This window comes from Ixodes scapularis, unplaced genomic scaffold (assembly GCF_016920785.2).
Source record: "Ixodes scapularis isolate PalLabHiFi unplaced genomic scaffold, ASM1692078v2 PGA_scaffold6__148_contigs__length_123643588, whole genome shotgun sequence".
Taxonomy (NCBI): Eukaryota; Metazoa; Arthropoda; class Arachnida; order Ixodida; family Ixodidae; genus Ixodes; species Ixodes scapularis.
The window spans coordinates 41,438,774-41,461,291 of NW_024609881.1; positions in this window are offsets into that span (position 1 = coordinate 41,438,774).

Here is a 22,518-nt window from a genome sequence, read left to right on the forward strand (position 1 = left end):
GAAGCAAGTCTATTATGATCTGTTCAAACGGGGAAGGTGCGGCGTAATCGGCTGAAGCAGTCCTGACGCCTTCATGGGCAGTTTCCTGCGTCTCTGGTATTCCCGGCACGATTCGCGGCACGATCTGGAGTAGAGATCAACGGTCTACGGAAGCTTGGGCCAGTAGTACTTTTCATGAATTCTGGCAAGCGTCCTGCTTTACCTAAGGTACCCCGGCGTCGGGTCGTCACGGAACCCTTGGAAGACATTTTCTCGAAGGTTGCAAGAGATTACCAACAGCCACGCTGCGTTGCGGTCGCCAAAGTTCTCTTTGTACAACACCCTTTTTATAATGGCAAAGGTAGACAAGATTCGTAAGGAAGACGGGGACCCGTACTCCCCTGCTTCCCTAGGTGCCCGATAAGTGCACGCAGTTAAGGGTCGCCTCGTTGTAGTGCTGCCATGTCGCTGCCATCCAGAACACTTATGAAACTCTCATCGTCGTCGTCTTCGGAGCTGGCAGTATCGGCCTTGACGGGAGCTCTTGACAGGCGATCGTAGTCACTGTGCTTTCGGCCGTACTTGTACGCCACGGTCATGTCAAACGTCTGCAGTTGTAGGCTCCACCGGGTGAGGCGTCCGGAGAGGTCCATCAGATTCGCAAACCAGCAGAGCGAGATGTGGTCAGGAACCAACAACCGTTTAGTAGTTTATCTCCGCTTGAGACAGCGTCATACCTGCGTAGGCGACTACATTCGCACTGAGACCTCCTGTCTTTGGAGCAGTACCACGCCAAGTCTGGTATCAGTGGCGTCCGGGTGCCTCTTTGTTTCAGCGAACTGGTCAAAAAGGCCAAGGTTTGGATGCTTCTGAATACCATGTTTGTGCTCATGGAATGTGCGCTGGTGTTCATCTGTCCATTGAAACTTTACGGCGCCCTTTGCGAGGAGAGTCAGTGGTGCGGACAGCTTGAAGAAGCCTCGAACAAACCTCTATAGTAGGCACAGAGTCCGAGATATCTTGTTGTGGCCTTCATGTCAGATAGCATCTAAATATGGCTACAGAGTGCGGCTCCTCGGGGTCAGGGCGAACATGTTCATTGGTCATGACTTGGCCAAGGAGGTTTCGTTCACCATAGGTGAATCGACGTTTTGTTGATTTGAATGACAGACTGGCGGTCATGATGGCTTGATGCATGGCCCGATGTCATCTCAAGAGTTTAATCGAAATCACGTGAAAATACTACAAGATCATCGACGTAGACGAGGCAGCTCTGCCATTTTAGATCTGCCAGTACGGTGTCTATGACACGCTGGAAGGTGTTGGTGCTATACAAAGTCCGAACGGCATAACTTTGAACTAGTACAATCCGTCGGGCGTGACGAAGGCAGGCTTCTCGTGTTAGCGTTCGTCGTCCTCGAGGTGACAGGGTCTTCAGGTTCATCGAAGAAAAATATCGGAAGTGGCGCAGCCGGTCTAACGCATCGTCAATATGGGAAGCGGGAAGACGTCCGTTTTAGTCACAGCGTTCAGTCGACGATAGATTCTGCAGAACGTCAGGGTCCCGTCCTTCTTTACCGGGATGACTGGATACGTCCACGGACCTCTTGAAATTGGAATCATGTCGTCGTCGAGCATATCCCAGACTTGATATTGAATCCTCTCCTTTCCATTTGAGGAGACTCGGTACGGCTACTGGTGAACAGGTGGATCGTCCTCATCATTGATGATGCGGTGCTTTGCTGCCTTTCTTTGACGCACCCTTGAAATTGTGGCGAAACAATCGCCAAACTCACTAAGTAGGTCAAGCAGTAGTCCTCTTTCAGTAGCCAGAAGCTTCGGGTCATTGTCAAATTTTCAACGCGGCATTCTCTTGTGCTGCGTTCAAGTCGGCTGTTCCGAAAGTTCAGTGATCGCGGCTGATTTCCAGAGTTCGTCAATGTGGCCCACGGCGATATCTTTTGTCAGGTATCGCCGTGGTAACGACACCGATTGTTCTTTCTAGGACTGGACGGTTCCCTAGAGCAGTACTTTGCCGCAGGTAGCTTCCTCGGTCCTGAGGTGCAGGAAAACACCCGACCGCGGCGGTAAGTTTACGAGTATAATCAATGATAATGTAGTGATTGCGCAGGCGAGCTGGTGGATGTTAACCATTTTGTTCTTAGCCCGAGACTGAGGCAGGAAAAGAGGAAAGTTTCGAAGTAGAAGAAAAATGAACAATAGAGACGTGTCCTCGACTGTTCATTTTTCTTCTACTTCGAAACTTTCCTCTTTTCCTGCCTCAGTCTCGGGCTAAGAACAAAAAAGTTCACGAGGTTCGCGAAGCCTTGGACTGCGGATGACGTCGCTTTGGGTCTCTCCGGTGGTGGGATATGCTTTAGTAGCGTCAACCGGTCCGCTCCCAGATCGACGACAGCGGCGTACTCGCATAGAAAATCCATCCATAATCAGAACTTCAGGGGAAGTTCCGATTATGGATCTCAACTCGTGCAGTGCACATTCAAGTCGGCGTTATTAGGTGGCCTTCGGCGGTTCGTGTTTCGGGGCAATCCCACGGTGTCGTCACTTTCTGAAGACAGCGCGAAAGCCTGTTACTCAAGAGAGATTATTGTGCTCCAGTGTCCACGAGTGCCGACGAGTCGTGACCGTCGATAGTCACGTTGAGGTTGCTGGGCACCGCTGCAGAAGCGTCGCTCCGATGTATGGCGTCCGTCGAGTGGGTGGTCTCCAGCATTTCTCATGGCTCCTTACCCCCCCCCCCCCCCGATCTACGGCAACTGCACCTCTAGGGGTTGCCGTGCTTTGCTTTACCTTGCGCGACAAGGGCAACAGGCTATCATGACAGGGTCGGTGCATCGGCGAAGCTGGACATTGTGACGACGGCGACCGCGACCAGCGGCGAGGTGCAGTCCGGTGAGATTGAGCTTGTCGAAGGTACACTCTGATGTCGCGTGGGCGTCTTTCGACGGTTGGCCGTTCACCACACAGCGGTCTTTCTTGGCGAGAGTCATTCGGGGCGGAACTACTGGGATGGTTTGTCCTGACGTCGGGGATACTGCAGCACGGAAGGTTCACGTCGGGGGCCGCGATGTAAGAGGACGGAGCTGGTGGTGGTCCTCGGGCCATTGCGGCGTAGCTTGTATCAGGCTCTTCCGGTGCTGCTGCGGAGAGGGGAGCCTCAGGCCCTCGGGCCCTTGCACGACCGTGGCGAGTGATAGTGAGGAGGGGCGGGGCGATCAGCAGCGGTTATCATATTCCGCAGAGATTCCCGAACGATATCGCGAACGATCTCCCGAAAGCTGTCGACACCGGTAGTGTTCAGGTTCGGTCGGGAAAATACGACGGTTGGAGCAGCAGGCGCGCCGGCGATTGTGTGGTAACTACATGCTCGGGCCGGCATGGTGCCCTCGATGTCGGTTGCTTCGGTCACAAAACCGTTGGGGGATATGGAAATAGACATTCAAAAATTTCACTCTTCACACCTTCCATGAGGAAACGCAACTTCTATTCTCCTGTGGCTTGCGGGTTGGCACGTGCGCTTAGACGTAGCACATCTACAGCAAAGTTGGTCACGCTTTCGTTCGGGGCTTGAATACGTATTTGAAGCAGGTCCTCCGCCCGCTGTCGTAGGTGTTGTCTCCTAAATGTTCGCTTCACCTTAGCCACACAGATGTCCAACGACGTTAGCGAAGCCTTGCGGTTTTCGAGCGAGTGCCACGCAGCACTCTCCACCGAAAAGTAGATATTATGCAGGTACTGCTCATCATGCAGTCCATCTGTTATGGCGGTCGGGTTCTGCTGGGACATTGTCGCAGTCTTGGTCTTCCGCTTTTCGGATAGAAGTCCAAACTCAGGGGGCTTTTCTTGGGTGTGGCGGGAGTCTCGGGTTTCGGGTTTGTCGACGGCAATTAGCTTTCTGGGATTTATAAAGGATCGAGCCCGACAGATCTCCTAAGGGGAACGTTTCACGGGCATGAAGTGCGGTACCCCACACCTCCACCAGAATGTCACGAATGACAATTGAGGAGGCGATGAATGACGAAAGGAAACTAGACGTTTAAGGGGGCGAACTTGTGGCCAAAACAAAATAAAAGAGGGCTAGCGTCGCAGGCGGGGATGGAGGAGTAACCTGCTAGATCGAGCGCTGGTTTGAAACTGACTCCGGAAGGCTTGGCGACCTAGAGTAATATAACGTAACGTAAAAAGTGGCCGCTCCCATAGGCCGCGGCTGCTCACTTGACTGTCAGCGCGAGACCAAGTTCACAACAGCCCAGTGGGTGTTGTGAAGTTGGTCTTGGTTTTCTGTCTAGGGGCTTACGCTCACTACATGGGTAGAGACATAGATGGGTGGTATCTGAAAGGGTTCATAGCTAACAGCATTCATTCGGTTTGTATCACGCGGAAGCTTGCGCCACCTTTTCTGCCGGGACTAACAATATTTTTCACTTTATTTAGTCCCCTGGTGACCACGTTTTCGAGCACGTCGCGATGTGGTCGGAACTAGGGATGCCGCGAACTTTTTTCGAATCGAAGTTTCGATGATCGAATCAAGCGGTTCGAAAGGTTCGAAAGATTTCGATTTTTCGAATTGTCTATATCGTAAAATTCGACGGAGGTCGAATTTTCGAACTTGTTAAGCTAAGAACTTCGACGCTTTTCGAACCGTCGAACTTATTACGCAAAAAAATTCGATCTTTTTCCAACTTTCGAACTTATTGCGCTGCAAGGTTCGATGCTTGTCAACTTTCGAACTTTCGGACTGACCAAAAAATTCGATGAATTTCGAATTTTCGAACTTATTTATCAAGAGAATTCGAAAAGTTTCGAACTTTCGAATTCTGAAATGTCAGAAGTTCGACGAACTTCGAACTTTTAGGGTAAAAGTTCGACGTTCGTCGAACTTCGAAAGACCGGCGGACGGTTTCATTTGATTTCAAGTAGTGGGGTACATTCGTAATTTTTTTTTCTCGAACTAGTACACGTGGTGCTGCGTTCCTTATGAAAGACAATGTCGTTTATTTCAATGTTCTGGCATGCTTAGGTTTAAAGAAATAAATCCCCGAAGGGGCGAGGAAGGACGTCGGGTTTTTGACGATTATCATTTGTGCCAGATTTGAAGCACGCTGCAGCCGGAGCTATTTATGGTATACTTTTTTTAAGAATGATCTATGTATAGCCTAGGTAAGTGCCGTCCTAAGATGTGATGATTGTTATTCAACGTGAGTTTCGAAGAAATGTCCCAATATGTATCTGCTTGCAATTATGACCTAAACTTGATATTTATTTTCGTCTAAGTTGTTTGAGGTATCGCATTTAAATTAACACCACAGACAGTACATATCTAATAGTGTTTAAGTTCAGCACGTCATTAAAAGAAAACTTTTCTTTTTTTCGCTTCACGTTCCTGGGACGTGTTTCTTTTAGCCTGTACACATTTTGGTAAAAGAAACTTGTTTCGAAGTTCTGAACCTCTGAATATGCAATAGAACACTTCCGACGAATTCTTGATAGCTTTTTTTTTTTTCTTCTGCTTTTTATTCTCGCAGTTATTCTTTTTTTTTTTTTATTATTGGCACAGGTATTTAGGTCGAAAAGACAGCTTTGAACTTCCGAACCACTAAGCATGTGACGAGTAGTGCCTTCTGACAACGAGTTTCTAACAATGACCATCTACGCAACCTTTTATGCAGTGAAGAGCGACAGTAGCTACATATATGCATAAATAATTTCAGATTAAAATAAGCTCGACCACGCCCTCTTTCCCCGTATTGTTTTCTTTAACAGTCCGAAATACCTGCAAGGGAGAGAAAAAAGCTGAAACCCAGGCCCCCCCCCCCCCACCCCCCCCCCCCCCCCCCCCCCCGCTACCCTCTTTCCCCCCGTTTTTCCTCTTCCGACGCCACTTGTATGGTAGAACGCTCCTCGACCTCGAGCTGTGTCGGCTTTTGTGCTTTTTGCGAGGCGATTCCTCCGTCCCAGAAAATAAACCTCCAGGACAATTATAAACTTCACCGGATCGGATAACTTCCAGCGTGCAAGGGGGTGGCGAGCTAGTTTGCCAGGTCGCTTCAAGGTTCTTCCGAGCCTCAACCTCCTGCTCGCCCCTGGCCGTTTCGAACTGGATGAGTCTCGTAAAACAGTGTGTTCGTGTAATCACTACTGCGTGATGCAGGTTAAAGACCCCCCCCCCCCCCCCGGGGCTGGCGGTCACAATTCTGCACTGGCAAATATTCTAACACGCCTGCCCCCCCCCCCCCCCCCCCCCCCCCCCGGGGTTGGCGGTCACAATTCTGCACTGGCAAATATTCTAACTCGTCGTCTCATTTAATTGTTTCATTTAATTTTTAATTAATTTTCATTTAATCATTTAATTTAATCCCCCCCCCTCGGGGCTGGCGGTCACAATTCTGCACTGGCAAATATTCTAACTCGTCGTCTCATTTAATTGCCTGACCAACTTCGCAGAATCTAGATATCACACCCTAACTTTTCTAAACTTGATTTTGTGAAAAATCAAGCACTCGTCGTCTCATTTAATTGCCTGACCAACTTCGCAGTATCTAGATATAACACCCTAACTTTTCTAAACTTGATTTTGTGAAAACCAGTGAGTCGTGAAAACGTTATTTGAAACTGAAACTGTGGAAAAACTTGAAAATCGGACTTCGAACTTTGAAAACTTGGATTAGAAAGAAATTCAAAACCTTCAGTTTTTTTTTTTTTTTCTTTTTTAATTTAGTGTTACAAGAAAATCGAAACCTTCGAACTTTTCGAACTTTATGCAGAAAGAAATTCGAAATCTTCGATTTGTTCGAACTTCCTGTCTGTAAAAATTGGAAGCGTTCGAAGTTTTCGATTTTTTTTCCAAAGAATTTCGAAATCTTCGAATTTATCGAACCTGAAGTAAAAAGATATTCGAAATATTCGAATTCCAAATTTTAAAAACCGTGAAAGCTTCGAAATTTTCGAATTCGAAACTCCGCTGTGGTCAAAAGTTGCGAATTTTTCGAATTCGAACCTCGGTCGGTAGGAAAATATCGAAATTTTTCGAAATCGAACCTCAGTTCGCTTAGCAAATATCGAAACCTTTCGAAATCGAACCTATTGTGGTTCGCGACATCCCTAGTCGGAACTAGAGTCACTGAATATTAACAGAGCACCTAATTCCATTCGGCTTAACTACCGGAAATTAATCCCGCAGAGACCAGTTCTGACAGGTTGACTTAGCCCGTGGCGGAATTTATCCGTCGCTTATTTGAAGATTGGCCCGAAACAACAAAAAACGTAAATAAGACGCTTCAGCGTTATGACGGGTACGCACGGGTGGGAGGAAGCTCTTGGCATCATTGAGTTGGGATCGAACGAAGGAGCGTAGATTTTTTTAGAGCGCAGCTCTTAGGGGCCCGTTTCCAGCCTGAGCGGCGTCGGCGTCGGCGTCGGCGTAACCGGGGGGGGGGGGTTGGGTCACGTGACCCCTCCCCCCAGATCACGTGATTCCCCCCCCCCCCGAGATCACGTGACCTCCCCCAGGTCACGTGACTACCCGTAGGTGACGTGACCCCCCTCAGTACCCTTCCCTACTCCTCCTCAAGAGCTGCGCTCCAATTCGGCGTTACAGGGATTTGTAAACGGCTTTCATTTAAACAGCTCTTAGGGGCCCGTTCCCGGCTTGAGCGGCGTCGGCGTCGGCGTAACCAAGGTCATCCCAAGGTCACGCGACCCCCAAGGTCATCCCAAGGTCACGTGGCCCCCAAGGTCACCTCAAGGTCACGTGACCCCCAGAGGTCGCGTGACCCCTCCCCCCAGGGTCACGCGACCCCCAAAGTCACGTGACCCCGAGGTCACGTGACCACCCCCAGGGTCACGTGACCCCCCCGCCAGGGACACGTGACCTCCTCGATGACGTCATCGTCACTGATGACGTCACCGGCATCCGCATCGTCATCGTCATCATCAGTGACGTCACTGATGACCTCACTGGCATCCGCATCGTCATCGTCATCATCACTGATGACGTCATCGGTTACGTCACTGATGACGTCACCGGCATCCGCATCGTCATCGTCATCATCACGGATTACGTCATCAGTGACGTCACTGATGACGTCACCGACATCCGCATCGTCATCGTCATCATCGCTGATGACGTCATCGGAGCCCGCATCGTCATCGTCACTTATGACGTCATCAGTGACGTCACTGATGACCTCACCGGCATCCGCATCGTCATCATCATCATCACTGATGACGTCACCGGCATCCGCATCGTCATCGTCATCATCACGGATGACGTCATCAGCGACGTCACTGATGACATGATCGGCATCGTCACGTGACCCCCCAAGGTCACGTGACCCCCCCCAGGTCACTTCACCTCCCCAGTACCCTTCCCTCCTCCTCCTCAAGAGCTGCGCTCTAATTCGGTGTTACAGGGAGTTGTAAACGGCTTTCACTTTTTAGTTCTTTTTTATATTAAGAATTCTCTAATCCGGTTCGCCAAAGTTCGCTTGCTTGTTTGCTCGCTACTGTTGCGCTGGTGCTGCGTATACAAGCATATGCCTCAGACGCTCAGACTAACACTCGACTTGGATGTGTTTCGATGCAAGATAGAGAGAGATGATACAGCGAGGAAGAAGTCACGCACCGCTCGGAAAGAAGGAAATAACTTTAATAAAACAAACCAGGTTCAGCACAGACCAGGAAAGTGAATTTAAGAGCTCGGCAGGGGACAGAACGCTTTCGTGTGAGCTCTTCAATCCACTTTCCTAGTCTGGGCAAGTCGTCGGTGCCCAGATCTCCCACCGATGCGTACCCGTGGCAACGCGGAAGCGTTTTATATGCGTTTTGGTTGTTTTTCACCTATATAAAAAATGATCGACTAATAACTTTTGCCACGGGCCAAACTAGCCGATCGAAACTGCACTTTGTGACATTGTCTAACGGTAAGCCAACTTACTAAAACACTCGGTTCTAAAACTCACCTTTGAAACCAGAACCTCTCGCCTCTACTGGGACAAGACTGGATTAATGATAACAGCGCCGCCCTTTAGCGACGAGTCACAACATGAAAGGTAATTTATGTAGCTACTGCGAAATGGCACTTCGAGATGGCGCCAACGGCCCTAGCAAGACTGGACGTCTGAGCCAATACGTGCAGCAGTGCAGTTTCCTGTGGAGCCGTTGCGGGAGCAATGGCGGCGTTGCGATAGGCTGCATTTCGGTTAGCAACTATGGATCGACGCCACGATCCATACTCGACGAGTTTTCCGGGTTCCCCGGCTTCGACTTTCCCTCTTTGTCTTACCAGGATTCGTTCATGTTTCTGGGTTACTTGCTGCGGCTGTCGTTGTGTGTTGACTTCTCCTTGGCATGGATGTCTCTGTTATTCCATTTCCCCAACTCCCAGGAGCGCCTTTTCTTGAGGGACTTGCATTTGTCAATTTTCCGATGGCGTTCGTCATCGGGACTGGCCGGGACAGATGGTAGGACGTTTTTCATAACGAGGCCTCTTGCGTTCAAACTACCTTTACGACCCGCCGAGAAGTGACAATCTCATCGCGTCCTTTATATTCGTTGAGGCATCTGGGATGGTGTGAGGGGGTGCGCTACTCGTCAAACCTTGAAGACTTAAAGCTTACCTTCCAGTCCCTGCCCTTGAACTCCTTGAGTGACTCAGTGCCCAAGTCAGCGGCGAAGACCCGGCCGTGTTGTGGCAGATGCTCTACGCATGACTCTGCTCTTCTTGAAGGATCTCCCTATCGCAGCCTTTTTTTATGGACTTTTCGGCGGGTTCGACGAACCCCTCTGCTTGCTCTCGAAGTCGTCCGGATGGCAACCAGGGCGATCGAAATTCCGTATTGAAATCTGATCCGCTGACTTTCTGCTCCCTGAGCTTCTTTCCGTGAGGTGGCTGAACTTCGAGGCGTGGCTCCCTTGTCGGCGTGCCTGTTGTTCCCGAGGAAGCAGCCATCGACTCTTGCGACGCCTCCGCTTCTTTTGCATTATCTTGATACCTTTCTAACGCAAGCATCTCAGATCTTGGGTTGACATGGCGTGAACCGGAATTGGTCTTGTCGTTGGGAAGACGCTGGTCCTCGTTTGTAGCCAATAGACTTCTTCCAAAATCAAGCGCCCCATCGCGGCGAAATATTACGCAGTGCGCTCTGGGAACTAGTTGGCCACTCAGTTTCGGTTTCGATTGAGCAACTTCATTTCATGCCATCACGCCGTGACCGAATGCTCTGCTTGCGTTTTCGATTATCTGCCTTTTCACGAATGTACAATACACTCATTCTCGAGCGATACAAGACGAAGACCGGTACACTTTCCTTGGTTCCTGAAACATTGGATATTGTGCGTGTGTATGCAAGTAAGACGTGGATTGGTCACCACACCCAAGAGTGCATCTTTTAGCTTAATTCCAATAGTCCCGTCTAGTACCAGTGAACTAGAACTGAAATGTGGTCACCTTGAGCCTTAGACGTACTTTGTTTGCCAAACGTCCGCTTCTTGTTAGTTCAATGGGCGAAAAGCAAGCACAAAAGTTACTGATGTATTCCTCGTGCCATGATATATATCCTACTCAAATTTTATGCTGATAGGAGGTCAAGTTTTTGCAAACGCTGAAATCGGCAAGCTACGACGGACGCCCTAACAAGCCTCCCCTACAGTTCGCTAAGCCTTTTTTGGACGAGCTTTTAGTGACGTCCAAGATCTGTGTCAGAACGGTGTGTCTGAAATTATCTCGGCATACTCAGTCAAGAAGATAGAAAACACATAACAAATATTATGGCCATTAGCAACCGTCAAATGCGCTTTGAATAATTTCGTTTGTTTGGCGCACCGCATAGGGGTTCACGCCCGTCCAGCGCACGGTGCGACATTCTTCACAGTGCTCGACGTTTGGTTTTTTAAAACGGTTTGCATGTTCGGAAGTGCCTATACGATTGCAGGATAACTTTATGCTCATACGCGATGTTGAATATTAGTGGAATGTAAAGCGGGTGGGGACCTCCCTTCGTGCAGTGCTGCGGGTCAGTACAGATGAGAGATAAGAAATATATTCGATTTGAGCTTTTCAATGGCGCCTCCAAGTTCTACCTCGCATACTCAAGCTTATTAAAAAAAAAACTGTAATTACAAAAAGTTATATTTTGTCTATGTACGCACAAAACAAACAAACTTCCCTACGAGCAACACTATTGCAAATATGCGAGCTCGATGTATGCATACTTATTGGTTGCTACAGCTTTTTGACTCGTACACAAGCAAGATCCCCGAGCTTCGCAACGTCGAGATGCCCACAATGACTCGTTCACATACCTCGAAAAGCTAACAGAAAGGCTCGAGTACAAGAATACAGCAAGCATGTGTTAAGACAAGCTATACGTCTCGGGCTTGTGCTAAAGCTTCAAGGTCTGGCCATTTAGGTTAGTTTAAAGACAAGAAATGACGCTCTCCGGACCAGAAGACATGAGATACGCTCTATGTATAATCTTTTTTTCACGTGTCGATCGAAAAGAGAACCATGCCACTCTCCTCCCCGGCGAACTAGATTCCAGTGTGAAACGCGCGCAGTGTTGCATGCAGGGGTTTATGGAAGTAGTCTATTCTCCTGAATGGATTTTCTTCCTTCGCTGACACACTGTTTATGTCTCTAGGTTATACGACATCTCTCTACTCAGAGCGATCAATATCGAGGGTGATAATTTTCGCGAAAACCTGTTTTCTTTTGGCGGCTCTCGGAATTTCAATTTTCGCACCGTCTGCTAAAATCACTATAACAGATGTCTCTGCGCCCAGTTAATGTTCTGAATCCTTGACGAATCCTTGCCAAAGATAGTGAAAAATGCAATCGATGCGTTCATTCCAAAGCGATTGTTGAAGTCTTCTAAATACCAGTTTTGGTTCTCGAGGGAGCTGAAACACTACATTCGTAAAAAGAACACTATCATAAATTGTTTAAAAAAACCGGCATTGAGTTATGGTACATAAAGTTCAGCGTTTACAGAGCACTTGTAAATAAACTGTTTAAACATGACAAATTGGTAAATTCTGGCGATTTGTCAGGAAGTGCACGAAAGAGTCCGCAAGAAATATTTATTTACGTACTGATACGGACTACGTTACAAACACTGAAAAAGTAGCTAATATATTCCAAACTTACTTTCGTGAATGCTATTCCAATGAAGAATTCAAAAGCAATTCTTCAATCTGCGCTACTGGTTGTAACGAGATTTTCACATTTGGTGAGGTCGATATAACTAAAATTTCAGAGGCGATTGAAAAATTAAAACCAAAAAAAAAATCAGCGGGAGATGCTACAATACCTAGCTTTATTATTAAAGGATGCGCTGATTTGTTTGCCCCTTTACTTATGCGCATATTAACCTATCGCTGAGAAATGGTGTTTTCCCATGCTTTTGGAAAAGGTCAGTGATAGTGCCAATACACAAAACCGGTGACGCGTCTAGGGTAGATAACTACCGCCCCGGTTCTTTGTTGTGTTCTTTTTCAAAGGTTTTTGAGATAGTTTTACATGCCCGTCTTTCTTTTTACTTTTGTCGAAAACTGAGCACCGTTCAGCATGGATTTATAAAAGGGCTTTCAGTAGAAACGAACCTTTGTTCTCTCCTGGAGCACGCTGTCTCATTTGTTGTTACACGTGGGCAAGGTGATATTGTGTATATTGACTTATCAAAAGCCTTCGATAAGGTAAATCATGACTTACTCTTGTATAAGCTCTCTTTACACGGCGTTTCGTCAGCTCTTTTAAGCTTATTCCATAGTTATCTGTCGAATAGGAAGAGTAGGATAAAAATCTTGAATAGCTTCTCAGATGTATTTACTCCAACTTCGGGAGTCCCTCAGGGATCAAATTTGGGGCCGCTCATTTTCCTGATATTCATCAGCGATATAGAATTGTGCATACAAAATGCGAAACTGCTCTTACTTGCGGACGATACTAAGCTTTATCTCAGAATTCAGTAGGAAGATGATCGTGCTCTTTTGCAAGAAGATGTATCACGTATCTCAAACTGGTGCTCATGTAATTTTTTGCGGGTCAATCCAGATAAAACAAAAGTGCTCTCTATATGTAGAAAACGCGAAAGAATTTTACTTCAATAATTTATCGGCAATTCCAGTATTGAACGTGTGGAACAAGTTCGTGACCTTGGTGTTTATTTCGATAGTAATTTTACCTTTTCATATCTTGTTACACAAATTGTTGCTTCCGCCTTTAAAACAATGGGGATGATATCACGTTTGACGCATGATTTTTCAAATATAATGTGCGTAGTTCGATTGTTTTGTTCACTTCTACGAATTAAACTTGAGTTTTGTAGTTCGGTGTGGAATTCGCTAACAATAACCGACGCTGCACGAATAGAAAGAGTTCAGAAGCAATTTATACGCCTTGTTTACGATAGATAGTTTGATAGAAAATGTTATTTTGATTATGAATACCTTCTTAGAGAACTTTCACTCCAGAACCTTTCAAAAAGAAGAATTGCTCCTGACATTGTATTTTTATACAAAGTGGTTCACGGCCAAATAGATAGCAATCCTGTGTTGTCTTTAAACTTTCATGTACCGGACCGTGTCGTTAGAAACTCAAGCGTGTTTTATAGGTATATCCAAACAATACCGTCCCCTTTGGCTCGAATGCAAATTTGTTTAAATGAATTTCCGACTCATGTAGAATTTTCCTGGGTTCAAACGACTACTTGATATGCGTATTTTTGGTTTCTGATTTGTGAAATGTTTTAATTTCGAGAGCATATGTCGGGGGGACGGGGGGGGGGGGGGGGGGGTGGAGCTGAGATTGTGTACTGTTTCAGGTGTTTTTTTCCCCTTTTTTACATTTTTTATGTGCCACCACACTGTAACCAATAGGTTGTTCTGGAACATGATACAAATAAAGGATTATCATTATTATTATAATGCGAGTTATTACAACACACGTTTTCATACCACAAGTCTCCAAAATAAAAATTGCCAAGTTCCCTCTGGCTAATATCTATCGAAAAACCGGAACTTGGCAAACCCCTGAGCAAAGTGGAACCCTCATCGAGCCATAGCCTCTTACGACCGCGCGCCGATCTCCACCGCATATATCCAGTTGTAGGTACCGAGCGTTGTCCGTGGTGTTGGCAGGGCGACAAGGGCCATGCACCGGTCTAGATCCCAGCGGAAACGATGACGAGCAGGGGCTCTCTCTACGTATACAAGGTATATTTCCGTGAAGTGCAAAATCAGAAGGCACGTTTCGCGATCTTTCGTTCCCACCTTTTATAAGTTCGCTACCCCTTACGACAGCTTTGGCAGCCATTGGTGGCCTATCTGCCAACAAACGTCACATGACCTGGCTCCTCCCATGTTTATTCTGTCGAGCACACGCACACACCGGCACAATGGTGTGGCAGACGTTTTTCACGTTGTGGCACCGGGGCGCTCTCGCGCCCTGAAGTCGAGACGCCGCGACGAGGAGGCGACGGTCGGCCCCTGAGACGTCAATGCTGACGGCTGTCCGCCGTCCGCTGTCGGCCCCTGAGACGCCGATACTGTCGGCTCCCTCAATCAAGCGGCGTCTTGGCTCTTGAAAGAGTTTTGCTGGATAGTGTGCGGGTGGCGGAAGACGACGATTCTAACTGAAGGCCCCTGTCCGAGGAAAGGTTGACCTTGGTGAAAATCCACACCGGGAGGTTTTTCTCTTTCGGATAAGACGAAAGAGAAAGGGCTCTCGGTGTGGATGACGAAAGAGCGGTCAAGCAGCGAGGACATTACATAATCAGCTCCTTTTGACAGGCCATGACACAGGCAGCAGCGGTGGCACTGAGCTATCACCCTTTATTATCATCCTGTATTTTCAAGTTGGTTGAATAAGCCTCTTTCTTTTTGTCATTTATTTGCCGCGGTTGCTGCTGCCATACAGTCATCATTGTTTACATAATGTCGAAACCTGTCAGTGAATGTTTGCAGTGTGGTTGTCCTCTACCAGATACCAGCGATGCTTGTGGCTATGTACAAAGAAGAGCTCGGGAAACTATCTACCTAAATCCTGTAACTGAAAATGAGGTATTGGCAGTATTTCGTAACGTAACCTTCAGTAATAACTGCGAAGCTGATGGTATGCGAATGCGGCCAGTACTCTGTGTTTTGCACACCGTAAGCCTGTACCGTGCAAACATTTTAAATCTTAGCTTTGAGACAGCCACATATCCTTCAAAAATGCTGATTGCGAAAGTGGTCTTACTTTATATAAAAGGTGACAGAAATAACGCAAAAAGTATAGGCGTGTGCCTCTCCTTCCACTCTTTTCGAAAGGTTTTGAGAAATTTATTTTAAGTTGACTTACCACCATATACAGAAAAACATAAGATTCATGCGGAACCTCTACACATAGCCGAACGCTCATTCTCCACCCAAATGAAACGCTAGAGGTTGGAACCAGATGCGAAAGTTTTAGCACTAACAGTTATATCATTCAAAAGTTATAAAGTATTTTCGGAAAGTTTCACTGAGAAAATGGCAGCCAACAGAGCTCTCGAATAAATGGAGCTCTATAGCACCAGTTACCGAAAACGGGCGAAAATGTGCCCAATTTTCCCTTTGGATTTTTCAGAAACTCGTAAATTTTGAATAAAATATTGGTTCGTGCTGAAACTTTGTCATCTGGGTGGAACCCCTAGTGGTACATTTCAACGGAGATTGCGCGTTAGGTTATGGATATTTTATTTTTGCTGTAAAGGAAAAGACAACACTGAATTTTGGGGGGGACACTTTTTACACTCTTGCAAGGAGTCGGATGAGCAGAAAGGACCGAAGAAGAGTCACTGTATGGGTTCCCAGAGTTACGAAACTCCGAAGGTTCGTTCTAGAATCGCGGCGCGGCGCTGAAACCGAAACCACGTCACCGCCATCTTGGGTACACGCGTCGACGGGGTTAAGAAGGCAATTATGATGTGCATTGCAGTGTCTTAAAATAGCCTTATTTAAACTGGTCGATGGGCTTCACAAAAGATTCTGCGGTGCGAGGAGCTTCCGTAGATAATTAACATTGCATTACACAATGTGCTCTCTGACACTTTTTTTGCTTGGTTGCGATGACAAGTCCAGCGCCAAGAATCGTAGGTACTGCGCTCTGTTTGAGGAGCTTTCTGCCATCGGCTTTTGTGCGTTTCAAATTGAGACTCTTCGAAGTGACCCTAGAAGTCATTGTAAGAAAAAGACACAGCATGTTGAGGCAATCTGAATGGAAAACACGGCGATCTAAATGCTATTTAGAACCATTTCATGAAGCTACGAAAGTAGCGAGAATATAAACAGAATGAAAGCAAATTTTCCCTGAATCACAAGGACCCGCTTTCGCTCGGCGCCTTAATCCAAGAAGCAAGCGCATGCACGCGACCTTCGATAGATTAGCTATGTTTGCTACACATCTCAAATTGAGCGAAGCGATATGCGACAGCAAGAGATCATATAAACACTTATTGTGTTCAGTGGTCGCGTTTCGCTTAAAAATTTGGTAACTTAAAACAATTGTTTATACAATTAGAATTTTTGGTGGGGCAATTGATAATTTGATCACTAATGTGATTACTTTGAGCTGCTAGTCCCACTGTTGACGAGGCTTAATTGATATGTTGGTTACTCTTTTTCGAGCGCAGCTCTTACGCACCCGCTTCCGACTTGAGCGGCGTCGGCGTCGCCGTCGCCGTCGGCGTGAACACGCGGTGCATGATGGGTAAATTCCACCACTAATTTTAGGAGAACATTTTCCCCGCTATATTTGGCGAAACATTTTCCCAGATAAATCTTGCAGAAAAATTTCGCAACTATTTTTAGCGGAAAATTAGCCCTGCTAAGTCTAGCGCAAAATATTCCCGCTAAATATTGCGGAATAATGTCCCCGCTAAATGTAGCGGATAATTGTCCCCGCTAAATCTACGGGAAAATTTTCCCGCTAAATCTAGCGGAAAATCTTCCCAGCTAGATTGAGCGCGAAATTTGCCCACTAAGTCTAGCGGAACATTTTTTCCGCTAAATCAAGCAAAACATTGTCCCCGCTAAATTTAGCGGGAAATTTTTCCCGCTAAATTTAGCGAAAAATTTCCCGGCTAAATCTAGCAGAACATTTTTTTCCGCAATATTTAGTGGAAAATTTTCTCCGCTAAATCTAGAGGAAAATTATCCCAGCTAGATTTAGCTGGGCAAATTTTCCGCTACACCTCGCTGGGAAAATTTTCCTCTAAATTTAGTGGGTAAAATATTCCGCTAGATTCAGCGGGGAAAATTTTTCACTAGGCTAAGCGGGGCAAATTTTCAGCTAAATCTATCTGGGAAAATTTCCGCTAGATTTAACGGGGAAAATTTTGCACTAAATTTAGCGGGGAAATTTTCCCCTCGATTTAGCGGGGAACATTTTCTGCTAGACTTAGCGGATCAAACTTTTCACTTAATCCAGCTGGGAAATTTTCTGCTGAATCCAGCTGGGATAATTTTCCACTGGAATTAGCGGGCAAAAGTTCCGCTAAATTGAGCAAGAAAATTTTTCGCAAGATTTCGCGGGGGAAATTTCCCGCTATGCTTAGCGGGGCAAATTTTCCTCTATATCTAGCTGGGAAGATTTTCTGCTAGATTGAGCGGGTGGAATGTTCCGCTATATACAGCGGGGATTATTTTCTGCTAGATTTAGCGGGGAAAAGTTTCCACTCGATTATACGGGGAAAATTTTCCGTTAGACTTAGCGGGGCCGATTTTCTGCTACATCTAGCTGGAAAAAAGTTCCGCTAGATTGAGCGGGGAAAATTTGCCGCTAGATTTAGCGGGGAAGGTTTTCCGCTAAATAAATTGGGGAAATTTCTGCTAGATTTAGCGGGGAAACATTCCGGTAAATATATTCGAAAAAACGTTTCCGCTAGATTTAGCGGGGAAAATTTTCCGATAAATTTAGTGGGGAATATTTTCCGCTCGATTTAGCGGGGAAAATGCTCCTCTAGATTTAGCGGGGAAATTTTTTCGCCAAATTGAGTGAGGGAATTTACCCATCATGCACCGCGTGTTTACGCCGACGGCGACGTCGACGCCGACGCCGACTCCGTTCAAGCCGGAAACGGGTGCCTTAGAGCTGCGCTCTACAGTGAGTAACTAACACATCAATTAAACCTTGTCAATAGTTGAACTAGAAACTCAAAGTGATCACATTAGTGATCAAATTATCAATTGCCCTCCAAAAATTATCATTATATAAACAATTGCTCTAATTGTTCTAAATTACCAAATGTGTAAGCAAAACACGACCACTGAAACACAATAACTGCATATATATAATGTGGATTAAATTGACTGACCCCGGGATTAAATTGTTTGGCACTTGGATTAATTGTATGGCGCTTGGACTTAATTGAGTGACCCCGGGATTTAATTGGACGTCGCTTGTATTAAAATGAGCGGGAAAACCTGTAGATGCACAAGTAGGTACTGACCCAGTGTTAGTGCCTAATTCTTAACATGCCCCTCGGTTTGGGAGATGTTCTTCAATGATTTGGCACGTACATCCCCGTGCAAAAAAGTGGCGATGCTCTGTTCGCAGTAACAATGTCGTACATTGTACACATAAAAATATACGTAGTTGCTATTTTAGCACCGTTTCTAATGCCATGGTTTTCAAAGGAAAACGACGTAGCTGACTAATATTTTCGTCTACCTTACTGAAAAATGGTCCAAGCTAGCTAGTACGTACGAATTATTAGTGATTAGTGATATATATCTATAAGTCGTCGCCAGGGAGAGAATGCACTCACGTTTTGCCTTATCAAGGCATCGCCGGAGGCCGATTTCAAAGTTGTTTTCTTCTGCTTTCTTTTGCAACAGCAAACCGTTAGCAACGTGCGCCACCAAAAGCGCCTCTTCGGGGGCTTTACTTTCCAAGATTTGCTAACCACGGGCATACGGGCATTGTCAGACGGCCAACATCGACACCGCCGAATGGCTCTATTGGGGCGAACCAAGGAGGTTAGGAGACATGAAGAGGACATGACGTCCTGTTTTAGAAGCTTAAAAATTAATATAAACAAGGAGAATTTAGACATGAACAAATTTGGTAAACACGACGCGCGTCACGTGTAAACGAAGTGAACATCTTTTCGTTTGTTGGCGTTGCGTTGTCACGTTTGTCTTGTACGATCACGAGCAGAGCCGGCAGGGCGGCGAATCGAAAGTGTGTGGCATCGCGCGCCGTCGGGATGGGGCTTTGCTGTGTGAACGGCTGCAAAAGTGCACCGGTTGTTCTTCTATGGGGATTTAGTATCCCCGGTAAGGCTCATGTGCGTCAAATTTCAAGTTTGGGAGTAACGTGAAAGGATAAATGATTATCCGGCGCTCACCGAACTGAGAAAGCCATGGATTTCCGTAGACGATCGAGTATGCGGACTGTGTGACTCTGTGCAGTTCAAAGAAGGCAACAAGAGCGTTCCGAAGAGCTGCAGAGCCGTATTCCTCTAGTTACAGTTCATAATTTCTCTTATTTTATTCCGGAATGCCTCCCCCTGCCCCGGAGGTGAAATAAAAAAAAAAAAAAATAACACGCCTGGGTCGTTTGGGCGATGGCAACTGATTTAATTGCTACTCACAAAAATACACCGGGCGCGAGCACGACACATGTACAGTGCTAAAAGTTACTTATGAAGAAAAAACAAAGAAAACTGAATTTCAATTCTGAATAGAACCTGACGCGGTGGACGCGCAGTCGTATGCCGGCTGAACGTCTCAAACTAAGCTGTTAAATCGTCAGCGTAAGCAAAGTTAAAAATTTGGTTACATATCTTAGGCCAATCACACTATATTTATGCAGCCACACGTTTTTTCCCCTCTCATTTAGAAACAACTTTTAGTTCAGTCGTACATAGATGAGGTCATATGCAATCGGCACTCGATGTTTTTTATCAGTTGCGATACGTACCATGTGCGAGAGCCAGTCGAGGTACATAAAAAAATGCATCGCGATCATGCCTGGCGTGAGTGTTCAACAGCGCATGTATCAACAGCTTTCCTCCGTTCCCCAATAACATAGCGAGGATCGTCGATAATCACGGAGTTTCCCTCAAAGACCGTCACAATTACATAACCGAACGCCACAGATGCTTGCACTTTCGCGTGCCCCTGTAAACATGTAAACCATAAACAACGCGAGCACCACGGGATGCCCGTCGACAATTTTCTTTGGCATTTTCGACGAGAGAAGTGCGCGTGAACAGCTCTAATTTACGACCATGCGCGTGTTTTGCAAAGCTTCAAGATCAGTTTATTTTTTTCGTTCGGTCGTTTGGTGACGCGCGCTACATTTTTTAGTTGACCGTCGCACTGCACATTTAATATTAACTGAAGGGTATCTTAATGCTTACGATTTCGGCATCATTTCATACAGCTAAAAACCAGTAATTCTCGCTGTTATATGTCGCTTCTTCTTTTACTGAGAAGCTTCAATTGAACACTAAATATTTACAAAAAATCTCCCTGTCACGAGGAAGGTCGCATTTCGAACGCATGAGCCTCCACGATTATCTCTCTCACTGGTGCCCTTGGCAGAGGTGAGCTGATTTGACTTCATATTTTCAAAACTTACTATGTCGTACCGATTCGCTTTTCCAAGGCAGGAGCGTTGTGTTTTAGTGGTAACTCGGGGCTGGTATTCGAGGGCGTCTAGTATCTGGCGTGTAAAATAGAACCGTGTTTTTTGGCCAGTGTAAATAGACCACACATTGGAGGGAGCTGAAACAACGTCAGATTGTGGAGCTAGCGGTTGGTACAGAAAGCGAGAGTTTAAGAACGTGCCATTAACTGGGTGAAAAACTAAAAGGAAAGAAACGTTTTTTTGAGCCCATTTCTACCTAAGCACGATATTGTCAAAGGAAGAAATAATATTGCAGACATCTTTAGGACGAACTTTTTTGAAGAAACTAGCAAGTAAGAAAGCAATATTCGTCTTCTTGCTGCCAAGAGCTTTCTCGCCGATAAAATGTCAGATCTGTTCACAATGTCACGTTTCGTATTGGAAATTTTAGGCTTAGATGGACGTTGGCTCGTAATAAAACCTTTGCATTTTTCTTCTAGTTTTTATTTTTCTATTCAGAAAGACCTCGTGTTCTCGGAGGTTCGCGTTTTATCTCGTTCACTATATCTTCCCATTCTCACGGAGTTTCAGGTTCCTGCGATGTATTTTTTATTTACGCAGGTCTCAAAACATTGTTCTTTTGTCTCAAAAGTCGCGGCACATTTACTGGCGTTGCCATAACATTCGACAACTCTAAAACTGATAACATTTTCAAACCATTAACTATCGCAAGAAAAAATATTGAGAGACACGCGAATACTTCTCCTTTATTTAGACCCTCAAATTCTAGCACTGGAAATAACACAATGGAATGGCGGTGATTAAAAAAAATGTGCCCGATTAATTTAGTCTCTACCTGGAATTCATTGTCCCTAGTGGGGTGCTACTCACCCATTTTGGCGAGGGACGCACTGATAAGAAAGACCATGGCCCCATGCTACACGGCGTGACAAAGCGGGGTCGAGAGACCAGGACAAAGCCGTCTGCTGGGATTGGTCAGAGCTGCGTAGCTGACCAATGGCCTCAGACGGTGTTGTCCCTGTCCCTTGGTTCCGGTTGGTCTCGCCGTGCATCATTGGGCCCCAGGGTAACTCCTTGAGCCTAAAAACATGCAGGGCACGTCGGTCTTGGACAAAACCCAACACTTTTATTTTGAACTGCACAAACTGGTTCAAACAAAAGGCCCACCGTCTCGGGTTCACTGCTTGCTCCCTTTGGCTCCAGCTTTCGTTCTGTCCGTCTCGACTTTCCACGCTGTTGAACTTCTCGGCTGCATCCGACCGCTGCGGTACAAAGTTCAGCTCGCCCCCGCGCTCGATCGTTTCCGCAGGGGCAAGCCGATGCTGTTGTCAAAAAGTTCCTATATTTCGTTGATCCTGAACTGTCCGTCTCGTTATTTAAAGCTCAGCAATTGTTTTACAAGTGAATCCTAAATATATTAGTGTTATTTAATAAAAGTGACCATTTATCGCCTACTGCTGTTTGTGTTCTCTAAAACAATGTCTTCGCTACACGTAAACTCAGTCCGTTTTCCCCACTTTTTTTTTTCTGTAAACTGCTTTTCCTTCTTAAAGAGGGGCATGTGAGATTGTCACGAATGACAACGGATGAGGCGGTAATAACTGAATAAACTAAACGTGTAATGCGGCGAACTTGTGCCAAAAAAAAAATAAATAAATAGGAAACAAAACTGGAGCAGAATAAAACAGCAGAGCGTCGTGGGGGTCGATGTCGGCGAAATCGCAGGATCGAGCGCTAGGGGGAGACTGACCCCGCTCGCCTTGCGGAGTCCCTTATGTACCCTCGTGGGTTGCTGGATCATTCGGCGTAGAACTTTCGGTGTGTAGAATATTCGGAACTAGATCAGACGAGAATGTTCTCGAACTTACGAGAAGGCCAAATTGAAAGAATAAATAAAAGGACAG